The sequence below is a fragment of the Girardinichthys multiradiatus genome, chromosome 12, assembly GCF_021462225.1.
Source record: "Girardinichthys multiradiatus isolate DD_20200921_A chromosome 12, DD_fGirMul_XY1, whole genome shotgun sequence".
In the NCBI taxonomy this organism is placed as follows: domain Eukaryota; kingdom Metazoa; phylum Chordata; class Actinopteri; order Cyprinodontiformes; family Goodeidae; genus Girardinichthys; species Girardinichthys multiradiatus.
This window is the reverse complement of record NC_061805.1, coordinates 28,439,560-28,452,235: the sequence shown is the minus strand read 5'-3', so window position 1 is coordinate 28,452,235 and position 12,676 is coordinate 28,439,560. Positions and strand designations below refer to the sequence as shown.

At 38.5% G+C, this 12,676-nt stretch overlaps 1 protein-coding gene across 3 annotated transcripts in view; it reads left to right on the top strand.

Annotated features, from left to right (window-relative positions):
- frmd3 (FERM domain containing 3) overlaps positions 1 to 12,676 on the top strand; it is a 66,933-nt gene that overhangs the window by 6,277 nt on the left and 47,980 nt on the right. The window lies entirely within an intron of this gene.

Genomic DNA, 12,676 nt, shown 5'->3' with positions numbered 1-12,676 from the left:
ATCAGACGGCTGCGTATACTTAAGGAAGGAACTCATCAACAGAAGCACAAAACGTAGACTGATGATAAGAGAAAACGCAGGATGTATATCGCTGCTGGTCGTAAAACATGAGCTGGGTGAAAATGACACTGAAAATCGACAATATGAAGGAAAAGGATTGGAGACTAAATGTGATGGCGTGGCTGACCCAGCGTCCAGCAGCTTTTAGATGTGTCTCTGCATCAACACACCTTACTCACACAACTAGTAGGACTTTGTAAAACTTGAGTTGCATGAAGAGGTCATTCACATTGATTGAGGTGTGCTGGATCTAAAACACATTGTTTGACACCTCTAAGGACAAGTTATTACTCTGAGGATCCCTGTTAAACAAATGGTTCCTCAAACATACAGTATGTTTAAAATGATGAGACTTTTTATTTCATTAATGTCTGTCCTGGAAGCAGACACATCTGCAGACGTCTGTTTATATCCCAAATGAATCTATCTTTGTATCTTCTGCCAGAACATTTTGCGTTTGGGAATCTAAACTGAGTTTATAAGCCTCAGAATCTTTCATAGTGGTAAGATCATCGGAGGCTTTCAGCTTAGATTGTAATTTTTAAATTAAATGCAGCCAAGAAATTCAGCCCCTGCAAATCTCCCAGCATCAGTCCTGATCAGCAAATTTGCAACTTTTAGTTTGAAACTAACCGATTTGTAAAAGTAATGTGCCATCATAATGATTAGTGTTATTGTTCCATTTTAGGCAGCAATTATCTTCAGTAATATTAAGCAAGTACATTGAACATCTGCAGAAACACAGAAAAGCTTACTAAATGCTATGATGTGACAAGACAACAATATTCAAAGCCTGGTTCAAAAGATTAACTCCCTCAGGTTTCTGTTTTAGAAATGTCCATCATCATGGTAGTTGTAAAACAAATTGAGCCTGGCCAAGAAAAAGGCATTTCTGTCTTCTTCTAAGAACCATCATCTTGATGAACTGTGACTCATACCATGTTAATCTAGTTACCTTTTGTTTGACAAAAAAAGTTGGTCGAACTGGTCAAACGTCATGTTTCCAAACCGATGTGGTAATTTAAAACAAGAAAGAAAGGAAGCTGATAAACAGAAACATCTTCAAAAATCTACAGAATACAGTTTGGTTATTTGACCTCATAAATAGTTGTGTTGTGTTTGAGTGCAATATTTGATCATTCTCAAGGATGCTCTCCACCCACATCTGATTTATTTTTCAAAAATTCTTGAATTTCCATAAATAATTAACAATTGGTTTTCAGTCCATAAGTTTCATAAATTTTTTTATATAGATTTTTAATACACTCATATTTATTGCTTCATAGTGTGCCTATCAATGTGGATACCTGGGTAGTTTTGCATGATGGACAGCACTTCAGCTTCAGTAAGACTACTTCACTATCTCTACTGTTTCTGCCACCTTCTTTTATATCCAGTGTAAGGTCTAGTTCAGTCACGCCAGATAGGCAAGGTTATTAGCACATTTCAGACTCCAGGCAATTCAAAGTGCTCTACATGATGATACATAAGAAAATAAAAAAGTACATTGCTGTGGCAAAACACCCAGATATTTGAAATAATCTAGTATTGATTAGCACAATAAAATTACTAAATGTGTCTGATTACCTCCATTCAGTATTAAATATGTCTATGTAGTGGTAGTAGGAGAACTAGACTACATAAACACATTTACAAAACAAAATGGCCACTTACAGAAAGTGCTAAAGCTTTAAATGTCACCCAAGACTTTTTCTTCAAATCCTAATAGAAATGCCAAATTTTCTATCCATCCATCGTCCATTCCTGCTTCATGGGCTCTGATGCATATCGCCAGCTACCATTAGCCCCACGCATGATACTGGCAGCATTATGCCATGGGGATGTTTTTCTTCAGCAGGGACAGGGAAGCTGGGCAGACTTGATGGGAAAATGGATAGAGCTAAGTGCAGTACAATTATGTAAGAGTTATGTAATTATGTAAGAGTTGGAGGTTTACCTCTCAGCAGGACACTGACCCTAAACATACAGCCATAGCTACAAGGAACTAGTTTGGAACAAAGGCTATTCTTGTGCTAAAATGGCCTAGTCAAAGTCCAAACCTAAATCAATTAAAATTGTGACGGGACATGAAAAATTGCTATTTCACAACTCTCTTCATCCAACCTGACTGAGCTGCAGCTATTTTGCAAATTTGAATATGGAAAACCTTTAGTCCCATGTGCAAAGCAAAATGTCTATTGAAAAGACTTTGAACGTATATGGATATGCATGCGGCACTTTTCCAATTTTTATTTATTAATTCTAATTTTTTTTTCTTTCTGTTGGATTATCACATAAAATCTCAATAAAATAAAAGTATATACAATCACGTTTCTGTGGCTGAGAAAACAGTGAGCCCTATACCTCAGCTCTTAATATAACCTCTGAAACACACTATTACTTTTTCAACAGCCCACTCCACATACAGCACATTGATTTGTCTTTGTTATATCCTCATCAAGTCCTTATCGATCCTTTGATTGGCTCCAAGCTTAATGTGTTTGATGGCTTTAGAAATATTGGCACTCTTACTGCTAGTAGAACAAGAATGTTGCCACACTTGCAGAAAAGTCAGCTCACATATTCTAATACCCAATTGGGAAAAAACCCTGCAAATGTGTCCACTTGCATTTTAAATCTTTTTTTCCTTACATACCAGCATTAGTGTATATATAAAGAAAATAAATCAGTTTAGTAGTCATCTATTTCAACAGCTAGACTTTAAATTAGTTTTCATGGAGTATTAAACAGGGCATACCCCTAAACTATCTTTTCTCTCTGTCTCCTCTGATTCAGTTCCTATGAGGTTGCAGACACAAGTAAGTGTTAAGGGGGCAGGAAATTTACACTTATTCTCTCAAAGTATGTCAGCTCAGCCAGTTAGGTACGCTGTGTCATGAAATGAACTGTGTAACAGTCGATAAGTAGCACTCATAATTGAGCGGGCATGCAAAATGATTAAAAACCAGTAGTGTATCTTTTTGATCTTTTAGACTGAAATAAAAACATTTTTAATCAACACCATATCTAAGAAGAAGCTCTCCCTGACTTGTTGGAGGGTTAAGGTGCTTTGGTTAAAGTTTTTTTTGATAAGCACAATATCTTAGCTGTACTCATCTAGACTTCATTTATTTATTCATCCTGCAGCTTCAGGGGTGTCTGCAGCTCGATGTCTGCTCTGCCTCCTCGGCTAATTGAAGCTGTATGAATGACTGAGTTTATAACGTATGCAAACAGTATTTATCCTTTCTTCACAAGTAAAAGTTAACCAGCTGACAGGCTATTATTGAAAAATGTATGTGACGAATCAATCTGAGAGAAAAAAGGACAACTTCTGCCAGAGAGCTGAAGCTATAAACTTGTATTTTTGTCCTGATATGCTCTAACCCGCTAATACCCCCAACCCCCCCCCCAAACTAAATATATTGGCATAACTGATTTGTAATTGAGAAACCTGAAGACTGGCAGACTTACAACAGGCTCTTGCTACTATAGATTTGAACGTGCATGCCTTTAAGTGAGAAACAGTCTGCACAAATTTAAATTTCATGAGAGTCACAACATAGGACATGTTGTACATGAACCACATACAGCATTTTGGGAAAGAGAACCTCATATCAACTATGAACCACAGAGATGAAGGTGTCATAGTTTGGGGATGCTTTGCTGCAGCATGACCTGACCAGATCACCATCATAGAATCCACCATTAACTCTAGCATGCATCAGAGGGAGTCTAAGGAAAATGGGAGACCCTCTATAAAATAATTAAAGCTGAAGCAGAACAGGACTCTGCCACATGAGAGTGACCCAAACCATACCTGTAAATCCATCAGTACCTGGCTGAGAAATTTGAAATAGAAAGTTGTGGACCAAGTCAACTTTCTTTAGAACAATGTCAGATACTGATAGACTACTATAAGAAGTGTTTAACTAACCTTTTGCTCAGGAGGAAAATTCATTGTATGTTTCACAAAGCTGAAAAATTAGGAAACAAAATTACACTACAAAGATTTTATATACATATCAGGGAAAAAGATAAAGGGACTAAAAGATGAATTTGGCTTCTGCTTCAGAACAGAGTAAATCACATTTTACCCCATCACCTTCTCATTTTTGTTTTTCATGCCTAATGATCCCTGGACCATCTTGGGCTTAATGTTCAATGATATATTCACAGTCTTGACCACCGCGGCCTTTTATGAACACTAGTGATAGGTTTGCTTTTAGAATCAGTCATTTAGGTGCAAATAAACTACATTAAAGGTGGTTTAAAGTCAAACAATGTTGGGTACCAAGTTTACTTTAGAACCCTAGGTTTTGGCAGATGTTTATGGGAAGAAACCAAGTAATCAAACACAGGTTCATTGATTTATGTTTTACATCAAGTTAAACTTTCTTTACAGCATTATGAGGTAAAGCAATGCAGCCAATTTGGACACAGCAATAGTGAATGGCATTCTTGAATCAGTGAGTCTGTGTTTGATTACTCTGTGGCTTTTCTCAAGGAGACAAAATAAATTCGTGAACAGAAATTTAATTATATGTTTCGCCTATAGATGTTTTCTTAAAATTACAATGGATAATTGGCAAAACAATCAAGAAATCATTGTTAAAGAGTATATTTTTATTATTGAGGCAAAGTTACTTATACTTGTTGCCTTACAAGGAACAGTTTAAATCTCAGCTTTGTAGGCATTTCTTTGTGGAGTTTGCATGGTTTTCTTTGAGTAACCTGGGTATCTTTACCAAACCAAAAACATGCTTGTTAGAGTAACTAATGAAGGTGAACTTAGGAATGAGTGTGAGCATACATGGTTGTTTGTCCTGTGGGTTCCTGTGATTGATTGCCCCCTTCTTGAGCAGGACAAATGTGGTCTGGAAAATGGATAACTGTAGAGTCTTGTTTATGCTTTTAGGTAGAAAACCTTTATAGACCTCTTGCTAGCTTGGCCAGCATGTGGACTCAGCTGGCTGTAATGGTGCTGTTTTACAGAGAGGAAGAAAAAACCTACAACCAACAGATGTCAAAGTGCACTTTGCCTCTGCTAAACTGAACATATTTATCGCTGCAGCTAGGTTTAAAGTGCGTGTGTGTGTGTGTGTGTGTGTGTGTGTGTGTGTGTGTGAGTGGACTGAGAAAAGCACTTTGCTGTCATTAGGTGAGATCATGTAAAGACAGGATGACTGGGTTAATTTTTAATGTCCAGCCTTTGGAAATATAAAATATGTATCCAGCCCTTGTTGGACATAACATATATCTTTATATCTCTCTTCCACACTTTGTCTCTTTCTCTTTGCCTCTCTAGTCAGCTTTCCTATCTCTATGTTATATACTTTTTTTTATCCATGTATTTGCTTTCTTTCTCTTTCAGCCTCTCAGCATGTTTCGCCTTGTTTCACTCTGTCTGCTTGGGTTTTCTTTCTTCTTACTTGGCGTCTGTCCACCTCTGTTCTTCCTCTGAATGTTTGCCCTGAGAGCCAGACAGAGGGAAGGTGTTGTTTGACGATCTCGCTGGAAAGCGCTTTAAGCGTTGCTGTTTTTGCTTTGATTCTTCTATTTTCCTTCTCCCTCTCTGTCTGTTTGTGTTTGCTTGTTATATTTAACAGCTTGGTAGCAACAATGTCACAGATCTGCTTTAAATCCTAGGGAGATATGGTCAAATAGACACTGACAGAGATATGGAGCTCATACAGACAGAGGAAAGTCTCTCTATCTGTTCTGTATAAACACACTATGGTTTTTCTTTTTCTATTCCTCTGGACAAACCACTGATGTGGACCTTCCCACAAATCCAGTAATACCAAGAAACAAGTAATATCAAAGATCCTTAACCCCACAAACATAGTAATGAAGGAACGCAGACAAACTCATGCACATGCCCTAGTGGCAGGTCATCATAAAGACAATTACATCAGCGTCCGCAGGGATCAATATCTGATTTACCTTCTGCTGTCAGTCACGTATTATGGTACATACTGGTCCTTCTCAAAATATTAGCATATTGTGATAAAGTTCATTATTTTCCATAATGTCATGATGAAAATTTAACATTCATATATTTTAGATTCATGGCACACTAACTGAAATATTTCAGGTCTTTTATTGTCTTAATACGAATGATTTTGGCATACAGCTCATGAAAACCCAAAATTCATATCTCACAAAATTAGCATATCATTAAAAGGGTCTCTAAACGAGCTATGAACCTAATCATCTGAATCAACGAGTTAACTCTAAACACCTGCAAAAGATTCCTGGGGCCTTTAAAACTCCCAGCCTGGTTCATCACTCAAAACCCCAATCATGGGTAAGACTGCCGACCTGACTGCTGTCTAGAAGGCCACTATTGACACCCTCAAGCAAGAGGGTAAGACACAGAAAGAAATTTCTGAACGAATAGGCTGTTCCCAGAGTGCTGTATCAAGGCACCTCAGTGGGAAGTCTGTGGGAAGGAAAAAGTGTGGCAGAAAACGCTGCACAACGAGAAGAGGTGACCGGACCCTGAGGAAGATTGTGGAGAAGGGCCAATTCCAGACCTTGGGGGACCTGCGGAAGCAGTGGACTGAGTCTGGAGTAGAAACATCCAGAGCCACCGTGCACAGGTGTGTGCAGGAAATGGGCTACAGGTGCTGCATTCCCCAGACCTGGGCTACAGAGAAGCAGCACTGGACTGTTGCTCAGTGGTCCAAAGTACGTATTTCGGATGAAAACAAATTCTGCATGTCAATCAAGGTGCCAGAGTCTGGAGGAAGACTGGGGAGAAGGAAATGCCAAAATGCCAGAAGTCCAGTGTCAAGTACCCACAGTCAGTGATGGTCCTGGGTGCCGTGTCAGCTGCTGGTGTTGGTGCACTGTGTTTTATCAAGGGCAGGGTCAATGCAGCTAGCTATCAGGAGATTTTGGAGCACTTCATGCTGAAAAGCTTTATGGAGATGAAGATTTCATTTTTCAGCACGACCTGGCACCTGCTCACAGTGCCAAAACCACTGGTAAATGGTTTACTGACCATGGTATCACTGTGCTCAATTGGCCTGTCAATTCTCCTGACCTGAACCCCATAGAGAATCTGTGGGATATTGTGAAGAGAACGTTGAGAGACTCAAGACCCAACACTCTGGATGAGCTAAAGGTCGCTATCGAAGCATCCTGGGCCTCCATAAGACCTCAGCAGTGCCACAGGCTGATTGCCTCCATGCCACGCCGCATTGAAGCAGTCATTTCTGCAAAATGATTCCCGACCAAGTATTGAGTGCATAACTGTACATGATTATTTGAAGGTTGACGTTTTTTGTATTAAAAACACTTTTCTTTTATTGGTCGGATGAAATATGCTAATTTTGTGAGATAGGAATTTTGGGTTTTCATGAGCTGTATGCCAAAATTATCCATATTAAGACAATAAAAGACCTGAAATATTTCAGTTAGTGTGCAATGAATCTAAAATATATGAATGTTAAATTTTCATCATGACATTATGGAAAATAATGAACTTTATCACAATATGCTAATATTTTGAGAAGGACCTGTATGTAGCCAACAGGGACACGTCTCTTCTGAGAAACCTGACGGACGATTGTTGGACTAGAAATATCTCATAGGTCACAGAGGTCATAAACTAAACTTTGTTGCTGATTTTTAGAGCTTAGTGGTAGATAGTGCTGTGTCATACACTTCCATTTATTGCCACTTCATGATGAACACATGCGGTATCAGTATCAGGATTAACCTAATAGAAGGCTGTTTTATTTTACAGTGTCATGCATTCACAATTTGTCTGAACATTCATATTTAAAAAAAATAGGACACCCAATTTAATGTAAGTTTCTTTGTTAAGAAATGTCTAAATACTGATGTATATTTTTCATCTCTAAAAAAGAAAGTTATTTAATTATAGGCAAGCACCAAAATGAATATTGTTTTACTAATTAAACAAAAGATACAGGCCAACATGTGTTTTCTAGCAGAGGAGTAGCTTAGGACACTACAGTTACCACCTTTGGCTGAAATAACTAAACAATGCTTCATTAAGCCATCCACCAGTCTCACACTTCATCTGAGGAATGGCTCCACTCCTCAATTTCAGCTGTGAGATGTCTTAGGGGTTTCTTGCATGTACAGCCTATTTAAAAAGATCAAGATGTGGGCTTTGACTTGGCTTAGGACTTTCCATTTCTAAATTTCCAGCTGGTCCTTGGTGTATTTACTGGTATGTTTTGGATCCTTGTTATGTTGCAGGGTCCAGGTCTGCTTCAGCTTTCAGTTTTTTACAAATGGTCTCACATTTTCCTCAAGCTTCGTGGTAGAATTCACAATGGCTTATATAATGGACTGCTGGACAGGTCCTGCTGCAGCATGGCATCCCCAAACCATGACATTTCCAGCTCTATGCTTCACAGTTGGTATGTGGGTGTTTTCCTAGAATGCTGGATTTGATTTATGCCCAACATGTCCTCTGATCTGATGTAAAAAGATTTTTAGACTTTCCAAAGAACGTTATTCCATAAATCCTGGTGTTTGTCTAGGTTCTCTCTGCCAAACGTTAGCTTGTCCAACATGCTTTTCTTAGACAAAAAAGGTTTCCTCTTTGAACACCTTCCATCAAAGTTAAACTTGTGCAGTCTCTTCTTATTTTAGCAGCATGCACTTTTACATCAACAGCTGCATGATCCTAATGTAGGCCCCATAATGACATTTTAGATTTTTTGTTTAGCATCTTGCGTTTTGCTCTCAAAATAAATTCACTTTGATAGCCACTCTTAGGCATGTAGGCAGTTTGTCTATGTTCTCCACTTGACTATTTTACATACAGTGAAATGGCTGATTTCAAATTCTTCTAAGACCTATTTTAAATTCATTGACACCCTCACTTCTTACTTGTTTCTGAGGGCCTCAGAAAGCTATTTGGATCTCACCAGGGGGTTCACCACCACTTTTTTAATCAGGAGCACAACTGAGCTGGGCAACCCTCCATTAAAATGCTGTGTGATCTTATTCATTGTAGGCTTTTGTAAGGGGTTCTTTTTTGTCGCATTACTGTAAATATATGTAGACCCGTTTCTTGCTCTTGCTGATGATGTGTTCATATGGATCAGTTTGTTGAAATGGTAAACTAATGCTAGCATGTTTTCTCTCCATTATTATAAATTGTATTGGTAATTTAACCTATTTCAAAGTGATTCCAATTGAAATTTTGTTCAGACAAAATCAGAGCAAAAGTGGTTCTCCTGCTTCATAAAGTTAGCACCTTGCCTGTTGCATCACAAATTTTAATTCTGCTGTAGCAATCCTCATGTAATATGTTTGTGGGATGTGCTTATATGTGAACTCTTATGCGTAATGTGCAGTAGTGCTCTTGTTTCATGTTTAATTATGCTTCATTGTGGAGAGCATTGACCTGAATTTCTGGCTTCATGTATTTTGCATTTCATGTTCACTGTTTTCTGCTTTGGTTATTTTAAAGTTAAACTTGCAGATCCTAATCCTACACACAGAGATGCAATTTTCTATTGACTTTCAAGATATTTTTCAGAAAGGTTTGGTGTGAGAATATTCTACCCCCTTTAAAGATTAGTTTATTTTGAGGCTTTTTGTACATATTTACCAGTGGGTTTAGTAATTGTGGAAGATGCTGTAATTTCTGTGAATTAAAGTTGCGCGTAGTGCTACCTGCTCTATTTGATCCTTTTTGCTGCTACAACAATGCAAATTTCCCTTTTTTAAAAAAAATTAATGATGCTGTTCTATTCTATTCTTTTCTATTCTGTTTTAACTAACAAAGCTGGTTTTTCATGATAGTTTAATAGGTTACAAGAGAGAAAAGAAAGAAAGAAAAAGACATAAATTAACAGATCAAACTTCTTCACAAGCTGAACCTTTATACTATGGACTGGACATACACAACTCATATTGGTACTTCTGCAAATTACCTGCTTGAGCTGGTATCAGTGTCTTATGATGCATTTTAGTTGCAAATGTCCTTACTGAGAAAAAGCAGGCAAAGCTAATTGCTTTAGGCACAATCACTATCTGGTTTGCTGACAAAGAACTTAACTTCTCTGCAGCTGCTGATGAGGCAGACACTGGACAGAAAATAAAGTAACTGCGATGTAGGGTGGAGATGCAGGTACATTGTAATGAATCAAAAATATTTCTAGTTTCAGAAAGTGAAACTTGTAGATCATACATGATCATACATGCCTTACAGTTAATGAAAACCTAAAAGTCAGTCTCAGAATATTTGAATAATACGTATGATCAATAAAAAATATATTTTAAACAGAAATGTCATGCTTCTGTAAAGTATGTTAATTTCCTACTATCCAAAACCTGGCTGGGGCTCCTTTTGCATGAGTTATTGCACCAACGTGACATGGCATGGAGATGATCAGCCTGTGGTTCTGCTGAGGTATTAAGGAGGCCCAGGCTGCTTTGATGGAGGCCTTGAGGTCATCTGCATCATTGGGTCTGGTGTTTCTCATCTTTCTCTTGACATTAACACATAGATCCTATGTGGCGTTTAGGTCAGGCTAGTTTGCTGGCCTATCAATCACAGCAACACCATGGTCATTGAACCAGCGTTTGGTACCTTTAGCAGTGTGGGTTTGGTGCCAAGTGCTGCTGGAAATCAAATCAGCATCTTCATAAAGCTTATCACCAGAGGGAACTATGAAGTGCTCAAAAACTTTCTGGTAGATGGCTTTATTGACTGTGGACTTCAGAACAGTTGACCAACACCACAAGATGACATAGCGCCCCAAATCATCATCTGCTGGGGAAGCAGCATCAGAGCCAGGGACTTAAAAAAGCTCAACAAGCTGATAAAGAAGGCTGGCTCTGTTCTGAGGACTCCTCTGGAACCTCTGGAAATCATTGTGGAAAACGGTTTCTTCATAAAAGGAAGAACATTATGGAGAACCCTGAGCATCCTCTTCATGAGACTGTCCTACAACAACAGAGTGTCTTCAGTCAGAGGCTTCTTCAGATCTGCTGTAAGATCTACAGGAGATCCTTCCTGCCCACAGCCATCAGCATCTACAACGGCTCTTTGAGGAAACCTTCATAATATGAGCTATAACAACATTTAATTTCCCTTTGGGATTAATAAAGTATTTTTGAATTGAATTGAATTGAAATCAACACTGAATATGAAAACTTTACACTGGACTTCAAACAATGTGGATTCTGTGCCTCTCTACTCTTCATCTTGATACAGGAACCTTGATTTCCAAATAAGATGCAAATTTTTCTTTCATGCCCTGCGACCTGTCCAGGGTGTACCCTGCCTCTCACCCATAGACTGCTGGAGATAGGCACCAGCTTCCCCGCGACCCACTATGGAAGAAGCGGTATAGAAAATGACTGACTGACTGACTTTTCTTTCCTTCTTTAAAAACAAACTGCCACAGAGCAACCGTTCAGTTCTTCTTAGCCCAGGTAAGATGCTTGTATCACATGTGTTGCATTCATCTATGCATAGTGACTCTTGATGCACTGACTCACGCCACAGTCCACTCCTTGTGAAGCTCACTCAAATTCTTGAGTGGATTTTGCTTGACAATCCTCTCAGGACTGTGGTTGTCCCCATTTTTGGTGCACGTTTTTCTACCAAACTTTTTCCTTCCACTCAATTTTCTATGAATATGCTTGGATACAGCACTCTGTGAACAACCAAGCAATGCGGTTCTGTGGCTCACCCTACTCGTGTCAGTGTCATCTGGACATCTGTCCAGTCAGCAATATTCCCTATAATTGTGTAGCCTACTGACCCAGACTGAGGGACCATTTAGAAGATCAGGAAACCTTTGCATGTGTTTTGTGTTAATTAGCTGATTAGGTTGGGACACCTTGAGTCTACAATATTTAACTTTTATCACAATATTCAAATTTTCTGACACCTAAAATTTTTTTGTTTTCATTTTCTGTTAGCCGTAATCATCAAAATTAGAAAAAAAAAAGCTTGAAATATTTTACTCTATGTGTAATAAATCAAAAATGAGTGACAAAAACAAGGAGATGACATGCTTTTAGCAGAGCATGGTTGCAGCTGAATGGAGCAAGAAAGTATTTACCGACTGGTGGACTGTTTGGCAGGTTGACATTGTAGGTGGGCAGTTTTACTTATTGCATTTCCATCATCATGTGGCCAAAGCTGTGGCTCTGTTTATGTGTGCATGCGTGTTGATGAGTAAGTGATGAGTAAAACACATCAAGGGCAAATGCAGAGTTTTATTGGATCAATCGGTTCTGCATAACTGAGCACAGAATATACCCGTCCTGGGTGGCGATGGTTAGAGCAGTTACGAGAATAGGTAACCTGTGATGCATGTAATACAATGAGACTTCAGTCTAATTAATATTTACAACTTTATCACTTACTATCAATGATCAGTGTTTATAACAAGAATAGAGTGCATCTGTGTTTGTAGCTAAATGTTTGCAGATATGAACTTCTATGTGCACAGAAACATTTAGATTGTTATGATGTGTGTAGCTGTGCAGGTGTTTAATCTACAGGGACTATTGATTGCTTTGAGTCTGCTCTGTGTTTATGAACCACAGAGGCTGAGTCAACAATATAACTACAGTAACTGTATCAGCACCAAGAGACCAAAAA